Source organism: Uloborus diversus, chromosome 6 (assembly GCF_026930045.1).
Source record: "Uloborus diversus isolate 005 chromosome 6, Udiv.v.3.1, whole genome shotgun sequence".
Lineage (NCBI taxonomy): Eukaryota > Metazoa > Arthropoda > Arachnida > Araneae > Uloboridae > Uloborus > Uloborus diversus.
The window spans coordinates 22,610,013-22,633,735 of NC_072736.1; the positions used below are offsets into that span (position 1 = coordinate 22,610,013).

The 23,723-nt window shown below is 33.6% G+C and overlaps 1 protein-coding gene across 1 annotated transcript in view; it reads right to left on the bottom strand.

Annotated features, from left to right (window-relative positions):
• LOC129224620 (neuroglian-like) overlaps window positions 1-23,723 on the bottom strand; it is a 309,219-nt gene that overhangs the window by 90,392 nt on the left and 195,104 nt on the right. The window contains exon 4 of the mRNA XM_054859104.1: window positions 15,528-15,568. The gene's annotated coding sequence lies outside the window, so the exon portion shown is untranslated. The remainder of the gene's footprint in view (window positions 1-15,527; window positions 15,569-23,723) is intronic.

Consider the following 23,723-nt stretch of genomic DNA (forward strand, 5'->3'; position numbering starts at 1 on the left):
ATTTTTACTGTTTCTAGGATTTCCTCTAAACCCTATTGACTTTTTCAGGGTCCCCAGGATTTCTTCCTTAATAATTGTACCACAAAGTTATTGAAACTTTCCCCCCTTAGTTATGCCTCAACCGTAACCCACACTTCAACGGGTCAAGCAGTGCCAGTGCTTATTTCGGTTCTAAGCACTTCTTAAGGGAAGGAGTAGACACCTTCCTAAAGTTTTTTTAAGGCTGGATGTATCGAATTTACTTGCTGAACAGAAGAAAAATAGGAAAACTACCAAGCAACTCGCTAAATGCTGATATACGTGTTTCAACAACCGCTTCACCTGCTCACTTCTCAAAGCAGCAACTGAAATGATGAGAGTGTGATACTTGAGGTTCCAAATGCGTTACCGTTGGTCCATCGAATTGGGCTTGACTTATCTTTGACCCATTTTAGTTGCAAGTATCAGGCTTCCCTCACTTGTACAAATTTATTGTTCTTAATTCTAGCTTTTAGTTTTACGCGACGTGGCGATAATCGAGGAAAATTCAGCATCATTGTTTAGTTTAAACTGTTTCGAAAATATCGTTAAATTTTAGAAACTGGAGGGAGCGAGTCCAAACATTGACTTAGGAAACGCTGAAGCAAAGATCCCTAGTCAAATGATTGAACTATGACGAAGGGGAGACACGTTTTCCGTGAAACGAGTGAAAGAAACCTGTTTTTTCCAACATTTTACTTTAAAACATATCACATGACTTGAGATCCTTGCTTCAAGATTTGAAAGCATCACTCTCTCCGCTTTTCATCCCTTCTCAATGTGTTACATATGCCAATGCCAGGTTGCAGAAAGAACCAAGACTAAAAAAGACGGATAAATGAGACTTGATAAATAACTGGAAACACCAGCACAGACAAGAATTTCACCACCGGAGGCGAAGGGGTTAGATATCCCTTAGATGTATATAAACTAGGATTGAGGATGAAAGCTAAATCCAAGGGCTCTGTCCCCCTCGTTACGTCACTGACTGGAAATTTTCCTCTTCAGCCAAAGAGAAAAATATTCAGTTACCACAACTACAAAAAATGTTATTTCTGATGTGGATTATGTTAATTACACATGCACTTAAAAATAATTAAAATAATAATAATTGTAATCATAATCAGATGTAAAAAAGCTAACAAAAATTTCAAGGCTAAGATTTGAATGCACCATTTATAATTCTAGACTATTTCTTAAGTAATAACAAAAAGGTAAAACATCGAAAACCTTCTGAAGAACAAAATACTAACTAATACCTATATGACATACAACATGTTGCATAATTAATTGTTTTATCAGCGTTAATTGGAAAGCAAAAAAAAAAAATTTCAATCATTGAGAAGTTTATTTATTTTTCATTTCAAGTATCACAAAAGAGCGATAGACATTAAACATGAGCTGTAAGTAACTCGAACTTTAATCCAATGTTGATAAATTAAACACCTCACAGGTATTTGCACATACAAACATTACTCACAAAATGTAAACCGAGGAAATAAAAACTTGGGATACAAAGTTAAATTAATTACCCAGGCAAATCGAAAATGTAATTAAAGGTGTCTCCCCTTACAGAGACACGAATGCTATGGAGAATCATGCTACCCTATCCCTCCCCCCCCCCTTAAACTGACGAATATTTTACAAGTTAATTACTCGCAGAAAGATATCTTTGAACGCGAAGAAAATTAAAGCTGCCATCAGCCTTTTTAATCTAAAGATGCAAGGGTAATTAGAAATCGTCAGCAGCTTTTAATAAATTAGAAGCAACGCGGGATAAACGATTCTAAAGATATTTTTTTCCTCCACTTATGCACTTGGGATTTTTAGAATAAAAAAAGCGTAAGTTGAGAGAGTAGTTTTGATGAAAAAAGAATATTCCAATTATTAGTATGTTAATTATGAGGTTTTATTTTTTTTTAAGAAGTGAGTTTTATTCATTTCAATTTCAGACGGATGCATTTGATATGAATGCCAAATTTTTAAATTTCCTAACTAAAATGGAATATAGAAAAGAGCGATTAGATCAGTGAACTTTTTTTGTCTCTAAGGGTATGCAAAAAATGGAATCGTAGTTTTTAAGTACCCAGCACTACTTTTAATTACAGCTTTAATAATTTATGAAAAAAATCAAACGAATATAAAAACGCATTCAATTATTTAAAAAAAAAATCCTCTTCAATCATATAATTTATTTTGTCAGTTTTTTATTGAAATGCAGAGTACAGATAATTGAATTTCAACTACAGTTTTCCGATAACCCGATACAATGGGCAATTCGAATTTACTGAGTATTTTTTAACAGTTAAAGTAAGCTTTCATTTAATAATGAAATGTCTAAAAACCGAAGTTACATTTCAACTATGAGAACCAAACTAAAAACCTTTTTTAAAAGAAACCCAAGGGTTAGCCCTCCTCCCACCCCCCTTCATAAGAAAATCACTCAGTAAAAACGAAAAGAACAAAAAATAAGTATAGTAAAAGAAGAAGACAAGGGGAGAAAAATCAGAGGAAAAGAAAACCAACTTGAATTCTTTTCTGACAATCTGAAATAATTTTTTGAAATCGTTAATTAAGACAGGAAATGTTCGGAAAAAAAAGAAGAAGAAAGAAAGGAAGGGAAACGGGGGAAAAAACAGAATTTTTGAAGAAATATACTATAAAGTATGCACCATAATTTTATCTATCCTCCAATTTGAATGAATATAGGAAAAGACGTAAAATAACGCATTCAAAATAAATAAAATAACAGAAAAAGGGCAACAAACTAAAAAAAAACCTATTGGGGGAAAAAAAAAGAAACACCATAGCTTTTATTAACTAGAAATGCGTACAAATGATTTCATTTAAATTCCCTAAACTGTTTATGTTTGCGTGGAAAAAAAAATAACAAAAAGATATAATCTGCAAATATTCATAATAACAACAATATTTATCATAATAAAGCAATAAAAAAACCAGCACGATGCGAAAAGATTTATCGTCTGCAAAGTAAATAAATCAATGAAGAGATAAAACAAAGAGGAAAAGAATCATTAATGTGCGGAAAAAAAATTATCTCAGGCAAAAAGTGTATAATAAATAAATAAATGAAGATACACACATAAAGCATGAATAACGTAACAACTCACTATTTATCACTCACAAAGACAATAGAATAAGAAACTCCAAGCTAAGGTTATCAAGTAAAATCAATAAGTAATTATTTTTGCTTAAAAGAGAAACACTTAATTTTCTAACTTTAAAAAAAAAAAAAATCATGAAACGCCGTGAAAGAATTTAATAACTTAATCGACTTAGTAAAAATATTTTTTCGTACACAAATCAAACTAGAAGCAATCTCTTACATACAGTGGCTCCCAAAAGTCTTCGTACACCTTCGACTTTCAACGAAATAGGCCCAATCCATTGGTTAGAATTAATATTTCGGAATAAGTATTTAATTATAATATCTATGCTCAATTTGTAACAAAACTACATGAAAATTTTTAAAAAAATATTAAAACTAATTTTTTTTAAATCAAAAACCAAAAAGTGCCGGAAATTTTATCTCACAAAAGTCTTTGTACACTTTATAAAATGTCTATATATTATTGAATAATCTAACTTTTGATTAAGTTATTAATTAGTAGAATATCATACAGTAATCATAACACCGTTTAAACGTCTGGGAATAGATTTCATTCTTTTTCTTCTTTTTTTTTTTGCGTAATTTCTGAGTAAGTGTTTAACCACACTTCGAGTCTTACTGTTTCTAGCTCAATTTTCGTTTTAAAGCCCTATTTTCGTAATCTAGCCTCCAGATATCTCTAAATACGTTACATTAAGTCAAAATCTGGAGATTGAGGGGGTATTTTCTAAACTTTAGGACAATTTTCCAGGCACTAGACGCAAACGTTGAAAACCGTGTGCGTCTTATCGTTATCTTGATAAAAAGCAAAAATGTTTCCAATAACCAAAATTTTGGCTAAGAGTTCAAAATTGGTTTTTAAAATATTTAAAGGAACAGCATGATTCATTATTTCATCAAAAAATTCGAAACTACCAAGTCCTGATGCTGATATGCACCCTCACACTAGAACACCTCCACCGTCCTGATTAACTGATCCAACTAAGTTCTTAAGATTAAGTTCCTAATTTTTTTTCTTCTACTTACAATTATACAACAATTTCACCAAAAATGTTGAATTAATTTTTATCTGTAAGTAAGACGTAATTCTAAAACGTTTTGAGCTTATTTATCATTGATTTTGGGACGAAAAGCGTAAGCTTTCTGTTTTTCGCACGACCAAGACAATTTCTGCGGGAAGAGGTCCCATTTAATCCAGTTAATCAGAGAAATTGGCGAACAATTTTAGGTGAAAATTAAATGTAAAATGTTTCACTTAACTCAGTAGAAACTTTTACAGCACTCAAATGTGTTTTTCATAATTTTTTTTTACTTTAACTCTCTGATCACGTTTTGTCAATTTTGCAGGTTGACCTTTTCTTACCTTGTTTTCGGTCTGATTCCTTTCTTTAAAGCATTTTATCAAGCACTTTACTATTCAAACAAATAAATTAACTAATTTAGAGACATTTCAAATCAATTTACCGCTACTGTGGGAAAAAATTCAAATTTTGAATGGTGTTTGCGGTTTTTTACGAATACCAGCCCTTTTGTAGTAATAAGCACAATATTAAGGAATAAATAAACAAAAAAATAAAGCCAAATAACTTATAAGGGTCAACACAATACAAAAATATTAATAAAATGGCATATGATAATTTTAAACATGAATTTATTCGAAAATATTTGAGTGTACGATGACTTTTGTGGCCATGTTATTTCTTTGTCTCTTCGTTTTCTGACCCATTTCAAAAAGAATATCCGTCAAAATTTTGAAAAAAACCAATGGGTTGAATTTAGAATGACATAGGAATGATGTGAAAAAATATTGGACTTCATATTCGAATTCAGTTTCGAGTTATTTTGGTTTTATTAAAAAATTTCAAAGCGTACGAACTCTTTTGGGAGCCACTGTAGGCAGAATTCGAAGTCAGACTATCCATGTATTTTGTGCTATATTCCCATGAAGTACTAGCGCAGGATGACTGAATTTGATGAAATTGAAGCTACGCAGTATTTTTATGGGCTCTCCTTCCCATAGAGCTTCACGACTTATAAAAGCTATAACTTAAAAAGCTACTGCCCCGAATGGAAACCTTTTATCATGTCCTTCAGGATTGACATCTTTTTAAAAAAATTATTCATGTAATTTCGTTTACATATGTCGCATACGTCACTTCCGAATGGCAACAAATGTAACAGGTACGGAATTCTATTTCCGTTCGAACTACTATTAATAAAGAACGATACAAATATGTGTCTGTGACTGAGTCATAAATTTTGCATACATTAAAATACAAAACATAATAAATAGCGAGAACATAAATTTAATGCTTTAAACGCTAATTACCTTGCAATGATTACGCATTGTAGAAACTACTAGAAATAAAATATATTTTGATTCATGTATAAAGTAATGGCTTTATATTTTCCTAAACTTGTAATGAAGGGAACATACATGTAAATTTAAAGGATAATTTTTGTTTCTATAAAATCGGACACAAAATATAAGTGCTAGTTATATCAAAATACGATAAGGCGCTTTAACTTCTGGAATATACGAGTGTTAACATGTGTAAAAGTAGGTGCAGAAATTAAACTGATGTTACATTACAAGCTACACTCCTGTTTGTGAAAATTGCAACACCACGAAGGACTTACGCGAGTGAGCTAAAAATGGCAGGAAATGTAAAGTAGGGCATGACATGCAATTGATTAGCACTGCAGACCGGTAGCGCATGCGTATGCTGAGCAGCGCCTCCTGAACGGCGAATCGAACCGAATATAAATAGACGGCTGTAGCGAGGCATGTATGATTATCGGTGCTTATATGCTAGAATAAACGTTAGTTGAATCTTTACTATGCCTCTTCGACGAAAGAAAGCGAAATTTGAGCAAATTTTAGCGTTTGAACGGGGCAGAATCGTCGGCCTTCGTGAAGATGGATTGTCTTATTGTGCAGTAGGCGCTCGTGTGCAGTGTAACAGAGGCACAATCATGCGTGTTTGGAAGCAGTGGACGGACGAGGGTCAAACAGCTCGGAAATCCGGGAGTGGACCACGAAATGTGACATCAGCTCGCGATGACAGACACCTAGTGCGTATGGCGCTGACGGACCGCACAGCTTCTTCTAGACCATTGACAGCACAGTGGTCAACAGCTACAGGTGTTTCATTGTGTGCTTCATCCATTCGGAGACGTCTGCTGCAGCGTGAGCTGCGCGAAAAGGATTCCTTTATACAGGATTCCTCTCACGCAAAACCATCGCCGCCTGCGGCTACAATGGGCCAATATGCATAGGAGCTGGCGTGTTTATTGGCAGCAAGTCGTCTTTTCTGACGAATCCCGCTTCAGTTTGTGGCACCATGATGGCCCAATTCGTGTCAGGCGATATGCCGGTGAACGGCACACTCCTGAATGCATTATCGAACGCGACAGTGGTCTAACACCCGGAGTTATGGTCTGGGGTGCCATAGCATACCATGGACGATCACAATTGTTATGAATTGTGGGCAATTTGAACAGTACCTGATACATAAACGAAGTTTTACAGCCCCAAGCTATTCCTTCCCAGCAAGGATTGCCAGGGGCTGTATTCCTGCAGGATAATGCCCGTCCACATGTCGCCAGGACTGTCAAATCCTACCTTGATTCGCAGCAAGTACAACTTCTTCCCTGGCCTACATATTCCCCGGATATGTCACCGATTGAACATGTGTGGGATTTCGTTGGCCGGCGTCTCGCTCGTGATCCTCGTCCTGCTGCTTCGACAGATGAACTTTGGTTGAGCATACAAACAATATGGAATGCTCTTCCGCACGCATATATTCAAACTTTGTTTCACTCCATGTCGAGTCGTGTAGCAGTTCTTATTGCGGCGGGTAGTGACCACACAAAATACTAATTTCTATCTCTTTTTATTGTTTGTTTGGTTTCAAAATGTAATCATTTTATTTGCACCATTACCACTCAACTGTGTATTAAATTTCATTCAACTATGATGCTTCCATCATGGTGTTGCAATTTTCACAAACAGGAGTGTATATATCGAGCAATGACAGGAGATGTCTTCCATACTAATTTGTAAGAGTAGGACCTGAATATTAAAGTTAACAATGACTAATCATATTGAGCAGTGACAGGCGAATTCTTCCATGTTAATAAAATATAGTTAAAAAAGAAATACATAATTCCTTCAGTTACGGTGACTTTATTTTCTATGGCTTAGTTTCAAACATGATCAAGGACTGAGTCAGTTGAAAACCGATGAATTTGGGCACTGGATGAAAATTTTGTTATTAACCGAAATTTTTTGTTTACTTCCAACCTTACGAGAAAATTCATAACTGCCTTCGGAGGAAGAAACTATCGCAGCGAATATTTCCTTTTGGAATAGAGTAAAAGGGTACGCGAAGCTTCTCTCTCTTTGCTCATCGTCACGTGACAAGTCTTTCTCTTGGTGTGAAATCTTATAGGCGATCGAACCAGAGTTACGTATAACATTTATCGCAAAAACCTATGGACAGCATTCTAACTGTATTGAAATTTGACGGCGTGGCTGAATGTCAAGTTACAATTGGCAACTGGAAACCAACCCTGTACTATTTTTGCTTCCTTTTACAAAAAAGGAAGTATTGTATTCGCAAAAAAATTTTCACTCAAAAATCGGCCTTAATTTCAATTTTACTCACTCCGAATGAATGCTGAGTTTTTTTTTCGACCTGGCCACACACGGATAAGTGCCTCAGAACGTATAGACACCCGAAATATCCATTTTGACATTCCCCGAGTTAATTACAACGACTTCTCTCGTGACGTCCATATGTACGTCTGTATGTATGTCGCATAACTCAAGAACGGTATGTTCTCTAGAAAGTTGAAATTTCGTACGTAGACTCCTAGTGGTGTCTAGTTGTGCACCTCCGCTTTTGGTTGCATTCGGGTGCTTTTAAAGGGGTCCTTTGCCCTTTTGGGGGGGGGGAATCATTGTTAGTTTCGATGTATACTCAAGTGGTATTATAATTTGGGGACACTTAGCGATATATCGCCAGTCTTTTGGTCGCCAAGTTGGCGAAACTTTTTTTTTTTTTTAGTCGCCCTGAGGCCGGTGGCGATCGCTAACTTTGTTCTTCATACTCATATTATCAAGCGAATTCAGATACATAAATCAGGCCAAGATACTCATCCCTCCAGCTTAAATTTTCAAATAAACTGTAATTAAATGAATGTTACTTATTGCCCATAAAAAGGATACTTTTAATTTCTTTTTTTTTTAATTTACTTATTCGTATCCAGGACTCTCACTTATTTTATAAATTCAAAAACCGTGCTGTTAAAGAAGAAAAATCACATTGATACAGGTAAAAATATGAAAAGAGGTCATGCATAGTAAAGATTATGACTAAGCTTCGTATCTGAACAGGAACTAGAAGTGTATCTAGTTTTAAAACACACACACATACATACATACACACAAAAAAAGAAAAGAGAAAGATAGAAACCGGGGGTAAAAATGCTACATTCACACTTAGTTGGAAATTGTCACGAAAAATTACGGACAAAAGAGAGAAAGCGTACAGGGGGGAAACTGCCCCTTTTTATCCCTGCGTCAGAAGCAGAATCACGGCGAACGACAATGAGGCCGAAGAGAAAAAATCACAGAAAAAAAGGAAACATGGAAAGGAAACTCGGGGTGAAGAGAAAAAAGGTAACGAGAGCACCAATTACTACACGTGTCCTGCTACCGGTCCGCATCCTACAGGAAGAAGCCCCAACGTATCCGCCATCCACAGCGGAAAGCGAAATCACCCAGCAAGAAAACGACAGATATATTAGGCGAAGCCGGAACATCGCTATATATATATATATATATATATATATATATATATATATATATATATATATATATATATATATATATATATATATATATATATATATATATATATAGATATATATATATATATATGCCGTTGAATCTCTATTTAACGAAGATCATAGTTTCACGTATAAATTTCGTTACAAAAAAATAAAAAAAAATGGCAAAACAGAAATTTGTTCATTATGTCACACAAAAGAGCAAAAACAATCGACTTAAACTTATCTATCCAGTTTAATGGCTTAACTACCTACTCTGAACTGCAAAAGAACTCAGTAATGCTGTAGTAAAATTACAAATGGTGATAAATTCAGACTACTCCCCAACCCCTTCGAAAAACAATGAATTATGGAAATTGTCATTGGTAACATGGAGAGTAAATCAATTTCAAAACCAAGGTTCTGCAAAAACTTCATTGCCTGAGTAAACTTCGTTGCATGAAGACTCAAATAAACACACAAACAATGTAATGTGGCTAAAACAGGTTCTTTGGAAGAGGGCGGTTATGCTCCAGAACTTTTGGCGCTCTGCCCTTGAATATAACTATGATCCAAACCCAAGATTGCCAAGCGTTGTCAGAGAAGTCTGACTGCGGGTGGGGAGGTTCCGGGTTCGAATCCCGGCTCATGCACGGATGTACTTTCTCTCTCCTGTCCTTGTTCTTTCTTTGTGTGAATGTGCTGTGAATGGTTTGCCTTCCTTATAAACGAGTTCTTACGGCATGTGTGTACTGTGCAAGTCGGACTTTATATCAAATTACGGTAAAGTTCGAAAAGTGGAGCAGCGCACTCAAATTGCCAGTTTAGCTGGTACAAAATAACAACAAACCCAAGACTACAGCTCGTGACAGAGTGACGACGTAAATAGCAAGAGAAATATTGATCTTAATGAAAAGATTAGAGGGTGAAGGGAAGAACACTAATAAATAACTTATAAAATTACGACGTGCAGAAGATCAATTCCAACGTTTTAGCATTTATTTCCTTTTAATAAAAATAGGGCGAAGCATACCCCACAAAAACAAATGGATCAAAACTTCGAAAGGTGAATATAACATTTGGAGTCGCGTTGAGCGGAAGGGTTCACTAATCTGATTATGGCCCCAGTCAAAAGGGCAGAGATTAATGCTTCCTGCCCCCAAACCAGGAAGAAAAACGGACGGTCTAATCAAATTACCAAAACTGTTGATATGAAAGTAATCTTTTTATCTTACCCCGAACGAGGCGCAACTTTGAAATTGTGTAACTCTTCTAATTGGGTTGTTTCTCATGTTTTCCAGCAAAAGCACGGTCAAAAATATGGGGTAAGTTACTATTTTTTCTTAATTTTGACTTATTTTAGCTATTAAAAAATCATCTTAAACGACATTCAGCCGTTGTTTTCATTTCCGCTGCTGACGTCATAAGTGAGCAAATCGCTAGGGTTACCAGAATCAAGTTTCTGGAGACTGCAAAGCCAAACTTCGTTAATGTATATTTTACGAAACTAACAATGGGGTGGTTTCCTTCAATCAAAAGTACTACTTTTAGTCATTGAAATGGATAGAATGAGCAAAAAAAAAAAAACATGGACCCAGAAAATGCTTTTATTTTCCCAACAGTTTTTTTTTTAATTAATTTTTTTAAATGTCCGATTTTTCAAACAAGGCGTGGTCTTGTTGACGTCACAAATGATGCACTTTGCCGCATCTTTCTACTACGTTTCCACGTTATGATGATCAAGCAGTGAATTAAAATTGAGCTGTACGCTTGCTACCAACCATATCGTTGCCAATACACGTGAGTAAAGATGTGAATTAAATATTTTGGACCGTGAATGGCAACACTGAATGGCATTTCATCATTTGGGATGTCATCGGCAGAAGCGTTAAACGATGAAAAAGCACCGATTTCAGTAATTTTTTTAAAATATTAAACTTAAAGAAATTATTTAAAAAATGGTCAGATTCTATGTTTTTAAGCATGCTCATTCCGAAAAAAAAAATACTTTTAAAATTTTGCTAACGACCCTATTATTGTTCCGCGAATAAATTGCTCGCGGTGAATACAATCATTAAAAGGCGTTATCTTGCCACGCGCTCCGATTCAATATGGCTTTCATCACTTGTGACGTCACACAATGAAAATTTTGGTTTCAAAATCAGACATTAAAAATAAATAAACCGAAAGTTAAATGTTGGGAAAATAAAAGTATTTTCTGGGTCCATGTTAGTTTTTTATTTTTTTTCTTATTCAACCAATTGCAGTGATTAAAAGTAATACTTTTGACTGAAAGAAACATCCCCATTGTTAATGAAATGCAAAAGTGTTTCCAGTTTTCTAAAAAACATCTCCACATACACAGTCAAGGGCACTCCGAACTTCAATTTTTGGGAGGCCGGAAATTCTCAGTTTGCCGAATGGAACTCCAAATTTAACCAAGCGAACGATGATAATTTTTCCGAATAGAACTCCCAATTTTTTCCGGAATGTCACAGTGATCTTCCGTGACCTTCCATCGGGTCGCCCCTGCACACACTTTATTGTTTATGCGTATTTGGAAAACACCCCTATAAATACAATTCGTACATAGAAAATCAAAAATACGCTTCAAAAATTTAGTTTAGCATATTTTTCCACATTGTATAATTTAAAGAAAAATTTTACACCGTGAAAAGTAAAGGAAAACATTCGTAATGTAAAAAAAACGAAAATACAAGGTATCTTTTCCCTGAATACCCTGCATCTTCTATTTCATAAAGTTTTTCGAGTTCATAAAGTTTTTTACGAAATTTTTCACTACCGTATTATTTTCTTCAATGTTTTCGAACCATTTAACTTCCCAAAAATGAAATTTCACTCTTTTGCGGAATGTTACATGGTGTTTTCAAGCATTAAAAAAAAAAAAGCAATATCTCTTTACATGAAAAAACATATACTATAAAATCATTTATTCTTGCGAGTCGCAATTTTGGTGAAATTAAAGAAAAAGGTGATTTCGCGAAATGAAAACTTTGCAAATTTTATGTAAACAGAACAAAACGTTGATTTTAAGTTGAATTAATAGACGAGCTCGCGAAAATAGCGAAAATGAAAGCGTCGCAAAAATAAGTACTTTTACAGTATTCAAATAAGTATGATTTCAATAAATGACGAGCTTTATGTTTTACTTTTTACAAACTATAATGAGATATTTAGTTGATGATTTTAATTTATGCATAAATGTCCATAAAATAAAAGCAATGTATTCTTGGCGAAACACAATAATTTTAAACAAAATGTAGTTATTATTTGAAATTGAAATTTTTTCTTTTTTCCGTGCGAATGCTGTAAAACGGGCTTTACGGCACAGCTATAAGTAATGCAGAGAAGCTAAATTGCTTACAAACCAGCCAACTTGAGTCGTATATAATATCGATAATTACCGAAATAAAGATAAGGAAATATAAAAAATATCTAAATAAATTAAACAATTATGTTAAAATAGTTAATATAATAAAGGAAATCCAGGTAATCTAGAATAGGCAACATAGGTTGAGGAAAATTCCCCCATACAATCGAGATCCCCCACCCACAAAAATGCAGTAAACTTACATGGATTTAAAAGAAAAAAGGAAAGAAAATTTTATTTTGGCTTTAGTCAGATGTCTTTTTATCCATGAGCTTGTTCCTTACAAACAAGCTTGAAATCACAGAAATCTCAAAATCGGTGCCTGCAATTTTTGTTGCTATTTAAACTATTTAGTTTGTGAATTTTGTTCAACTCACAATTACATTCTTCTCTCAGCACTTTCTCAAAATCGCGACTGTAAAAATACGCCAACTAACGATGAGAAGCCGAATCTAGTAACCTTTTCCTTTAAAAATTCGGTGATATGCTAGCGTTTTGCAGGACAATGTATTTCTTTGTTAGCTATTGTAACAGGCAAATGGAGAATGAGCTATAAATGTGGCCTAACGGTATTTAAAACTAAACGCACATTAACAACTGAAAACAAAAGGAAAAACGAAACAAATTATTTCAGTTTTTTTTTCACTAAAAAGACAAAAAAAAAAAAAAAAAAACTTTTAAAATGTTTCAAGTTTCTTTTATAAAATTTCATTCACCATTTTAACAAGAGCTTCTTTCGGACCATCTAATTAAATTTTCAAGTGTCTGGATATTGAAGTCTAGAAACAATGAAATAAACTCGTTTTTTTTCTCCCCTCTCTCTTTTTACACACAACAAAAGTTTCGAGAGAAATTGGGAGTGGTAAAAATCTCATTAAAAGAGCTTTTTCGAATTCCAATGCCAAAGGTTTTTCTTTAGAAGTTATCAGCATTCTTTTAGAGTGCTGTTTACCTCCACAAGTGGTGAGTAGAAAAGAATAAACCTTAATAATTATCGTCTTAACGGTTGCGTAAGAGGATTTAACATAATCGTATAATTAAAATTTTCTTTTTATCGCCATGAAAAAGAATACATTAGTTTTTCAGAATTATGATGATTGCTAAAGATTTAATTAAAGCTGCTTTAAATTTAAGAATGTATAGCACTTTAAATTAAACGGTGAAATAATTTATCGATTCTGTGGTGTCATACGCATTCAAAGAAAAGGATACTAATTAAAAAAAATGTTTTGACCTTTTTAATGAACAGTGCGTTATTCGAAAAAAAAAACGAAAAAAAAAAAGAAAGAAAGAATTGAACAATTTCATTGTAAAGTTTTCATTAACCCCGTTCTTCAAATTATTTCTAAAATACTCACTGTAAACTATTACAAACGCTTAAAACAAAAATTCTACCGCCTATAAAAATACATATAAAAATAAACTTTAAAAAATATATTTTTTCCGAGAGGTATTAAATACAGGTTTAAATGCAGAAATTTCCACTTTTACAAAAATAATTAATCAGTAGAGATACAAAAAGTATCACCATTAAATACGACCAAAATATGAATAACTATCTATAGGTATAAAAACCGAGTTTCCGAAAATTTGCTAATGAATAAACAATGTACCTTCTGTCAAATACTTAAGTTTAATGGAAGTCCTGAACGAATTAGAGCTGCCGATAATTTGTAAATACAGTCAAACCTCCCTTAACGGAAACTCCCAGATAGCGGACACTCCCCGTTAGCGGGCAGTTTCTGAATTCCCAGACCCTCGAGATAGGCGTATAATGTATTTCACTCCTCTTTAGCGGACACTCCCGTTAGCGGACAGTAAATCAGCCGAGTTTCGTTTTATTTTTCTGTGCTGTAAGCTTTTGCTCAGCACTGTTGTTACGCAGCATAATTTAGAAAAACGTTTCAATGAAAGTCTGCCTAGAACCTCAACTTAAAACGCGTTTTACTCGAAACTTGAAAATGTGCACTTACACCCCTTTGCTTCTCACTGCGTCAATTGGAATCTTTTCAGAAAACTCGGAGATTCTGAGTAGAGTTATTTGGGCAGTAAGCTTTGAAATACTTACTGATCGTAAAAACTCAATCAAACTAAAAGAACATAAAACAACATGACTGATGCCTGTAATTTTATTACACAAACCACGATTCAAAGAAAATAGCTGTAAGCTCCACTGAGTTAAAAGTCACTGTTTACTTTTTTACATCAAAGGCGTCTGACATATCTGCGCAACTATGTATGAGCAACTAGCACACGAAAATCTATTCAGGAAGCGAGAAGAAATCCAGCAAAATAAATTTTAAAACAGCATAAAAATTGATTCTGTAGATCTCGCAAAATTGGCCGCTTATGGAGAGATCCTTTAATGGTTGCCATTTTTCATGGACATTTCTCTCTGCAGAGGAATCGATGCAGATTCAAAAATGGGGAGGTGCCCGAATTAATGGGCCGAGAGCCTCTTCTCATCTTTCTTCTTCGGAAGCTTGGCAACACTCTGAGATCGCACCCCACAACATTAAGCTCATTAACTGCAAGCTCGGGAAAAGAATTTCTAAGATATCTTTCTGCTTCTTAGGAGAAGAGGGAAACGAACAGCGAATGTAGATAGGGGCGTGGTACAGGATGGAAAGGGTTTAGAAAAATAATTAAGAAACTGATCGCCCGCATTACAGGTCATTCCACGGAAAATGGTGGTTTTGTCCCGCACGTGACAACTCGTCTGAAAATAATAATTTAAACGAGTGATGAATACAATTTTGTTGCTTAAGAAATTACAAACGTATGTGTAATTTCTTAAGGTTCACTACCTTTTAAAATTATTACTTTTTAAGGGTATATATAAGAGGTCACGTGCGTGCAAAATGGCGACTTTTTCGTGGAATGGACCATTAAGGATTGTACAGGATAATTTACTTATAAGAAGTTGTAACTTAGTGACACTAATATCAGCGGTAAAATTACTCAATACCTGCAAAAGCTTTTATACTTTGCATTGAAGAGAAAGAGATAGAAATTAAAAAAAGTTTAAATACAACCTTTCACAATGATTAGAGATATACGAAATTGAAAAAAAAAAAAGTTTCAGAACTGACGTTTTTATACACACACACACACACATCAAAAACTCAGACCACTGATATTAAAATTACTCACCAAAATCTCAGACTCAACTTCTTTATCGTCAGGTGAAAAATCTATAAAAATAAATTTAAACTTCAGAAAGAATCAATAAAACGTTGGATGAAATAATAATTAAGTTGAAATGCATAATAAATTTACTATGTAAATTTTTGAAACACTTGTTGCTTAAAAAGTCACATAAGTATTCCAAATAACACTGGTAATGTACAATTTGAGAAATACGAAATTTGAACTCTTCATCATATATACATCCTGTGCCAAGCAAGCTTTTTTTTAATTAGTTTTCAGAGGTCACGTGGAGTCACCTTCAGAGTAATCTGGAAATCTTTAATGCAAACGATGATTATCGGAAAAATTTAATTATCCACACAAATTATTTTACACTAGATTAATCCTTACTTAATCAAGTAAACACATTTCAAACATGAATTAACTCAGAAAAGTACATGTACAGTAGCAAAGCTCTTACGTTTACTAAGTATCGTAAGTAAGTCGTTTACTAAGTATCAGGCACATAAAACGTGTTACAGGTGGGGGCTTACGGAAAGGGGAGGAGGCAGGTGGATTATAGCACACTTCATGCAGATAATTTTTCTAAATTTAGCACGCGAAACGTAATCAAGGGGTTAATATGTTGAGAAAAAAGGACTTAGTTGAAGGTCATGTAAATCGTTCTTTTCCGAAATTATTTAATGAAATAAAATACGATTTCAATTGAAAAATTATTTGAAAATGTTGTTAACGAAAAATAGCGTCTCTTTGAAAAAGGTTTTAGAATTAAGAAAAAAAATTTTTGTCTGTTGTCTTGTGCCAGCTAGACTGGCATTTTAGAGTGCACTGCTTCACTTTTCCAACTGTACCCTAATTTGGTGTGAAGTCCAACTTGCACAGTACACACATGCCGTAAGGACCGGTTTATGGGAAAGGCAAAAGTTCGAAGCATAACAATACATTCACACAAAGAAAGGGAAAGTACAGGAGAGAGACAGTACATCCAAGTCAGAGCCGGGATTCGAACCCAGAACGTCCCCGTGCGTAGTCAGATTCCTCTGACCACCACTAAACAAGGTAGTCGGTTAAAAAATTAAAAAGAAAAATCTAGAAATAGTATTTCATGGTCGCGTTTAAACAGAACGACCGGTTAACCGGGGCTAATGATTACATGACGGATAATGACGTCAGTGGTTAGTGATTTGTTCTTCTGAACGCTTTTGGTTAATGTGTGGTTACTTGAGTAAAACAATGGCGAATAGTTAATCTATTTTGGATTTCCATTTAAAATCTGTTGAGTTTTGACTCGTCATAAATCCCACGTGGTCTAATCAACTGGTTTTGAGATGCGGCTACTCTGGGCACGACTGGTCCGATCGAGTGATGCAGCTGTAACAACTTTCTGGATTCTGGTGCTCCCGGTTAAGGGGGAAGGGTATGCATCTGATCATGGCTGTTGAGTCCGGGAGAATCGGTCGTCTAATTTGGAAACGATCAATAAGAATCTAAAAAAACAAAGGTTTCTTCACTGACAAAAAACAATTAACTATTAAACTAACTACAACCAAAAAAATGAAGAAAAAATTCGACACAAACAACGAGAAGAGAAACAAAAATCCTACTGCCTTCCAATTATCATTTTCTCCCCTTTAAATCTATCATTAAGTATAGGCCTATTCTCAGAGAACTGTTATTCTTAAAGAGCATATTTAGAAACAATATAATAACCTCCGGAAATAGTATTTATTCTCCTTTAAGTAAATTGGGAAAAAAAAAATATGCGATTTCCTTCGAAACAAAGAACAATTTTCGAAAAAAAGCTAGTTCTCTGAAGCATCAAAGTGTTTTGATGATTCACAGAATTAAAAACAGCCTTCTTGAAAACACAAACAGGTGGAAAAAAGCGGAAGTCAAACAAATGATGGTGGAAATAAAAAGAAAAAGTCCTTAAGAAACAAAAGAAATTCAATAACTAGAACTGAATTTAGGTTCTCTGAAAAGTGAAAAGGAAAATCGATACAAAACTTCTTCCGTTTTATTGGATCAATTGTTTATACCTTTGGATGAGCTCGCAAAACTTTCTTCCCCAAACATTGCAAGCTCTTGGGATTGCTTCAGAAAGATTCATTGCATAGTATAAATTAGCAGAATAATGAAAGTAACAAAACGTTCCTCACAATTCAGGTTTCTAGTGACAGTAAAGGATTGCGTTTTTCTGAAATTAAGGTAATTTCCAGGATATAAGTAAGAATCTAGTTAAATGGTAGGAATAGAGCAGAACATGTGATCGAAATCACGTGCTTCGCTTAAATAGAGCACGGATCCTTAACATAAATAAATAAATAAATAAAAATTAAAAAACAAATAATCCGATTCGTAATTTTGAAATTATTTTGACTTTTTAAAATTTTACTAAAAGTTAGTTAGTTGATCAATTATTTTTATTATTCGAATTGAATAAACATTCTAAACTTTACAATGTGTTTAAAGAAATGATAAGTTTATAATTCTTTTAATATTAAGAACCAATACAGCCAGCATCTATACCTTCTAGTTTAATCAGGGGTCTGTCCAGGATTTTTCACAGGGTCCGTTTTTTGTAAAAAATCAATTTTGTGAAAAATGAATTAATTTTGTGAAAAATCAAAAAAATTCGCAAAAAAAAAAAAAATTTTTTTGTTAAAACGAAATTTTAGAATTTAGAGATGGCACAAACTGCATCAATTAAACTTAAAGTTGAGTGTTTTTCCTCTTCTACGTCGAGAAAATCATTCTGGATTTTTTTCTGATATTTGGCGGGGGGGGGGGGGGGGGGGCGCGGGGGACATCGCTCTTTCAAGTATCAATATTTATCTACCATTCTACATTATGTTAAATTATATTAGATGTATTTCTGTACATTACTTAAAATAATTGTAACAAAAATATAAATAAATGAAATAAAATTCAGAATAGGGTTCAGCATTCAACTTTTTGACCCAAGACACTTTTAAAAAGCACAGAATTTCGTTTAAAACTGATAAATTCCGAGATTTTAACAAAAATAAAAAGATATTTCAATTGTTTACCTCTTAACAAAGCGTAATAATCATCAAAAATTCGAAAAATCGGATTCCCATAGCGAATGCAAAGAGATCGCAATTCTCAAAGTGAAGGCATCAAAAGTATAAAAACGGCTTGTAAAAGAAATATTTTTGACAAAATTATTTTAAAATTTCATTTTAGAGTCCTATGATAAACATTTCATTAATATCTGTGGACACAGTTGACCCAAAAAATAAAATAAACCATCTATTCAGCATTTTAATTTTTGACTTAAACAGAAAATAGAATTTTGCTTTAAAAACTTGAAATGAGAGTTCTAACAGAAATAAAGAGACTTTTCATTAATTTGAATCCTAATAAAGCGAAGTTAGCTTGAAAAAAGAACAAAATATGATTCTCATATCGGATGTTAAAAGATTGCATTTTTCAAAATGTAGACATCTAAAGAAAAAAAAACGGTAATTAAAAGAGTTTATTTAAAGTTAATCATCCTTGTTAGCATCGAAAAATCAAAACCCATATAATTTTCTCCCAAAATAACAATTAAACATCGCACCGCACCCGTAAAAACGCAAATATTGACAAGCTGGCAAAATGATGAGAATATTTTCTAATCAAGTCATTATCAAGGTTTAACGCCAGACGCTAAGTGGTGATAATTTTGAAGTTGGTAACCCTATCTGAAGCGATCATATTTTTTTCTCACCCTTACTATCCCTTTGCAGTTCTAAGTTCATTTCGCAGATATATATTATTATTGTTTATTAAATCATGAGCGGAGAAAAGTGCTTACCAATGCCTTTTCAGAAAAGTTTACAACAACACCGCTGCTAATTAGCTGTGATAAAACAAACAACCATTATATTTATTTGGCAGTAGCAATTATTTATCGCTTGCAGGAGCATCCCAAGAATGCCGATTATTATTTTTTTTTTTTTTCAAAATTAGCCGATTTTGTATAAGCTGATCCCTCTAATTTGACTTTAAAAAAGGTTCCAAAAATTATCGGTTTATACACAGAAATATGCGTTATTTTGCTTTCAGATTTGCTCTTTCAATAAACACTTTGTGACAGATCCGATTTTGTGAAGGGTCCGTTTTGTTTGATCGGGATTTTGTGAAAGGTCCGTTTTGTTTGATCGGGATTTTGTGAAAGGTCCGTTTTGGTTGATCGGATTTTTGTGAAGGGTCCGTTAACGGACCCAAATACCCTCTGGCCAGATTCCTGTCAATTGACAAAAAACGAGAAAATCTGGCATAAATTCATATTTTCCCATTTTATTGAAAGAGCAAAAAGTTTAACTTTTAAGGAAAAAGGAAATATTCGTAAGCTCAAAATTTTCCATTTTCACTGAAAATGCGAAAATTTCAATCTGCGGGCATGTAACAAAATCAGTAAGCACTATGTGACTGAAAAAGTAATGCACGTTACATAATGGTTTTTATAAAGTGGGTGAGCAAAAAAAAAAAAAAGGCTATCCCCAACTTTTCTGTGCAGGGTATCAAAAATACGTTAAATTGTAATTTTATAGAAAGTCTAATTGATGATAAAGTGTTATGAACAAGTAGTTTGTTCTTAATAGCCAAAAGTGTAGTAACAGTAATTACAAAAGAATAATTTATAAGTTATGCTTTTTAAATGTTATCTGAGGTATTAAAATCTCAATGTTTCCGAATTTAATAACATATGTTTTTTTTTTTTTTTTTTTTTTTTTTTTTATAAAGACAAATATATCCCACCTATTTACACAAAATCAACTGAACCAATGGTCACAAAACTTGACATACATTTTATTTACACCATATAACAGTTTTATCTATTAAAAAATAAAAATAAAAATCACTATACGCCCAAACCTTACGCTACTCAAAGGATTAACAAAAAATAAGTATGTACTATTCTGCAGTCGCTTAATCTCATAATACTTAAACGAACAAACAACGGTACATTGAGATCACTTTCATAACCGATTCTGAAAGCGATATGATATACGTATTAACTTTAATATGTAATTAATACGGATAACTGACAAAATCTGCACCAAACAAACAGTGGACAAAGCTCAAAAATTAAGATTTTGCGTACGCAATGTACAAATCCAGCACAATAAATAAATAAATAAATAAATAAATAACTTGAATTCTGAAATTTTGAATTCAAATTATGTTTTTCACAATCACAAGTTGCGGAAGGACAATGCTCATTGGGGGCTATTGTTCCTAGAAACGCTCCTGTCCCCCCAAGCCTGCCACTCCTCCTGGGCGGTTACGTGTGTATAGTGTGTGTGTGTGTGTGTGGCGCACGTGCGTGCATGTGTAGGCTTGTGTGTGTGCATAGATCTGTGTGTAAGCACTTAGGCGTGTGTGTATGTGTGTAAAGGCTTGTGTATGAGCGTGCGTGTGTGTAGGACATGGACGCCACCGACCATGAGAAACTGATTCCAGGAGGCAGTGCTCGGAGCCGCGCATGCAGAGGACGGTGAGCGGTGGTGCTGCAGAGTCCCATGGTCCAAGCTGAAAAAGGCACGGACATCAAAAACGGTCAAATGAGAACAATAAGCAATCGTGATTGCTCAAAAAAAAAAAAAAGCGATTGTCCGAATGACATTGTTGAATCCAAACGGCTTAGAAGCAAAATTAACTCTTCAAAACGATCGTCGACCGTTGAACTTTCGAGAAATTAACTATCGCAAAGGAAACAATAAATATTATTCATAAGATCCCCCTAGAAGTAATAAATCGCAAATACATTGTTTTGTCTTCACGCAGCTTCACTTTCCCTTGTAGATCGGTTTTTGTAGTTGCGCTACAGAGTACTGGGATAAAAACAACATTACAGAGGCACTCGAAACGTGTAAATTTAAAATTCAAAAAAAAAAAATCGACTAAAACCTATGACATTTAACATTAAAGATCAAGATTTAGATAACTTCGATTTCTAGCCTTTTTGCGGTTAAAACTTGAGCTATATCAAAGCAACTATAATTCGCAATTTGCACCCGAAATTGATCCACCAAATCCTTTGTTTTATTCTAAAACGAAGTTTTTGAATTTTGTATGAGTACAAAGTAACCTTTTGACGTCAAAATGATTATATTTGTTACGGACTTAACGCAAGCATATGTAACAGCTTAATTAATCGCTCGCAGTTTAAGAAGTTAAATATCTATTTTTTGGAATCTTCAAGCAAATTTTAAAAGAGGCAGCCATTTTTTTTTTCTTTGATGAAATTGCTTTTATATGCTGGTATAAATTTAATATTGCTATTTAGTAGGATTTTTTTTAACGACACTTTTAGTACAAATGAAAAATCGGAAATGGCGAACTGAAATTTATGCAAAATTATAGTTTTTCGAAACATGAATTATCACCAGGCTGGAATCGCTGATTGAAAACGTAAGTTTGACTGCGAAACGAATTCAAGATTTCTTTTTTGAAATTTGCTATGAGTTTTGTAGGAATTTCTTTAAAGCTACAGTAGATACTAAAAATGCTGAAAATTGAGCAAAAAAATCGAAAACATTTTTTAGCCCTTTTTTTATACTACAGTGCTGGCCAAATTATTAGACTAAAGAGTTTTTTTTTTTTTTTTTTTTGGTACACTATTTGTATTAAAATGCTATTTATTTTACTGTTAAAGTACAGTACATACTATACACTGATTATTACGTTATTTTAGCATAATTCAATGTTTGCAGTTGGCAGCACTGTCTGCTTTGTTTATGTTCTTTGTTTATCTACCTACCAGGAACATAACCTCAATCAGCTTAAACAGTTCACTAGTTCTTTTTATTAGTGTGTTCTGTTATATTTAAAGTTAGTTTTAGGTAATTAGTGAGTATGTGTATGTGAGTATATATAATAGTGAGTATAAACAATTTTTTACCTCCTTTTTTAAAAAGTTCAGAAATGGTGTAAACCTTGTGAAACGTATGCCAAAAACACTTAAAATGCTCATCAAGAACAAGGGAATGCATACTAAATATTAGATGATTATTTCACTGTTCGTTAATGTGTCTATAGTTATGTAATCAATAAAGAACTTACGTTTAAAACAGTCTTAGTCTAATAATTTGGCTAGCACTGTATATCAGCTACTGTATTCAGGGCAACAAGATTTTTTCATTCCATGCATTATTTAATGAATTATGGGTTAGTTTTGTTTCGCTCATCCGTGATCACGCCCATAGTTTACATTTTGTAGCACACTGCTGTCACTATTTACACAAAAAACAAACTTAAAATGTTCCATGCACCACAATACTTATCGGATTATAATGAAACTTTAGAAACACATTCGGATAGTATTTAGTTATAGTTGTACGCGTGAATTTCAGTAATGACAGTTATGTAAAATTAGAAATTCAACTCTTTTGTTGTTAAGGTCACTGTATTTGCTGAAAATTTCACATAATATTTAATTTTCAGCCATTTTGTATAAACTGTCTCATAAAGCAGTGCATGTAAAGCATAAATTAATGTAATTATGCCTAAAGATTGAAAAACAAGTGGAAATTCAAAGTTTGAAAGAAAATTGTGTCGCATGGAGCAATTTGAAACTTGTGAATTTTCCGTAAAATTTTTTTTAATTTTAAATTTCTGAAAAAGTATTTTTTTTTTTTTTTGCACTAAATTTTCAAACTGTTTTAGATGTAATAAATATACAAGCATACAAAGTTTTAGGCATCTAGATCAATTATTGAAAAAAAAAAAATGTGTCCACTGTAGCCTTAAATTAAGTTATGAAGCGTTAAAAATAAATTGCTGTTGGACATAAGTGGAAATTTCAGCGGCAGTAGCATTGATATATTAAAATAACTAATTACTTGAGTACTCACATTAGCGAAGAATATCCAGTACTTCCTAAACCTCAACTAAATAGGACTCTCATAAATCCATCTCTATGACAAAAATCACAAATCCCCCTTTCGGCTGAGCACAAGTTCACTCTCAGAAAGTGATTCTTTGGCCGTTGTGCGAACAGAACATCGTACCGCATTAAGTAAGCAACGTCACTCCAATCGCGTAATTTCTGATTAGAGAAAAATCCACTTCCGAAACTGTCAACCTAAGAACGAAAACTCATTTCCTTTGTCGAGAGAAAGCATCCTAAAAGGAAAGATCACTCTCGAAAATGAAACAAACAGCAAGCGGTGTGAGTCATTTTTCTTA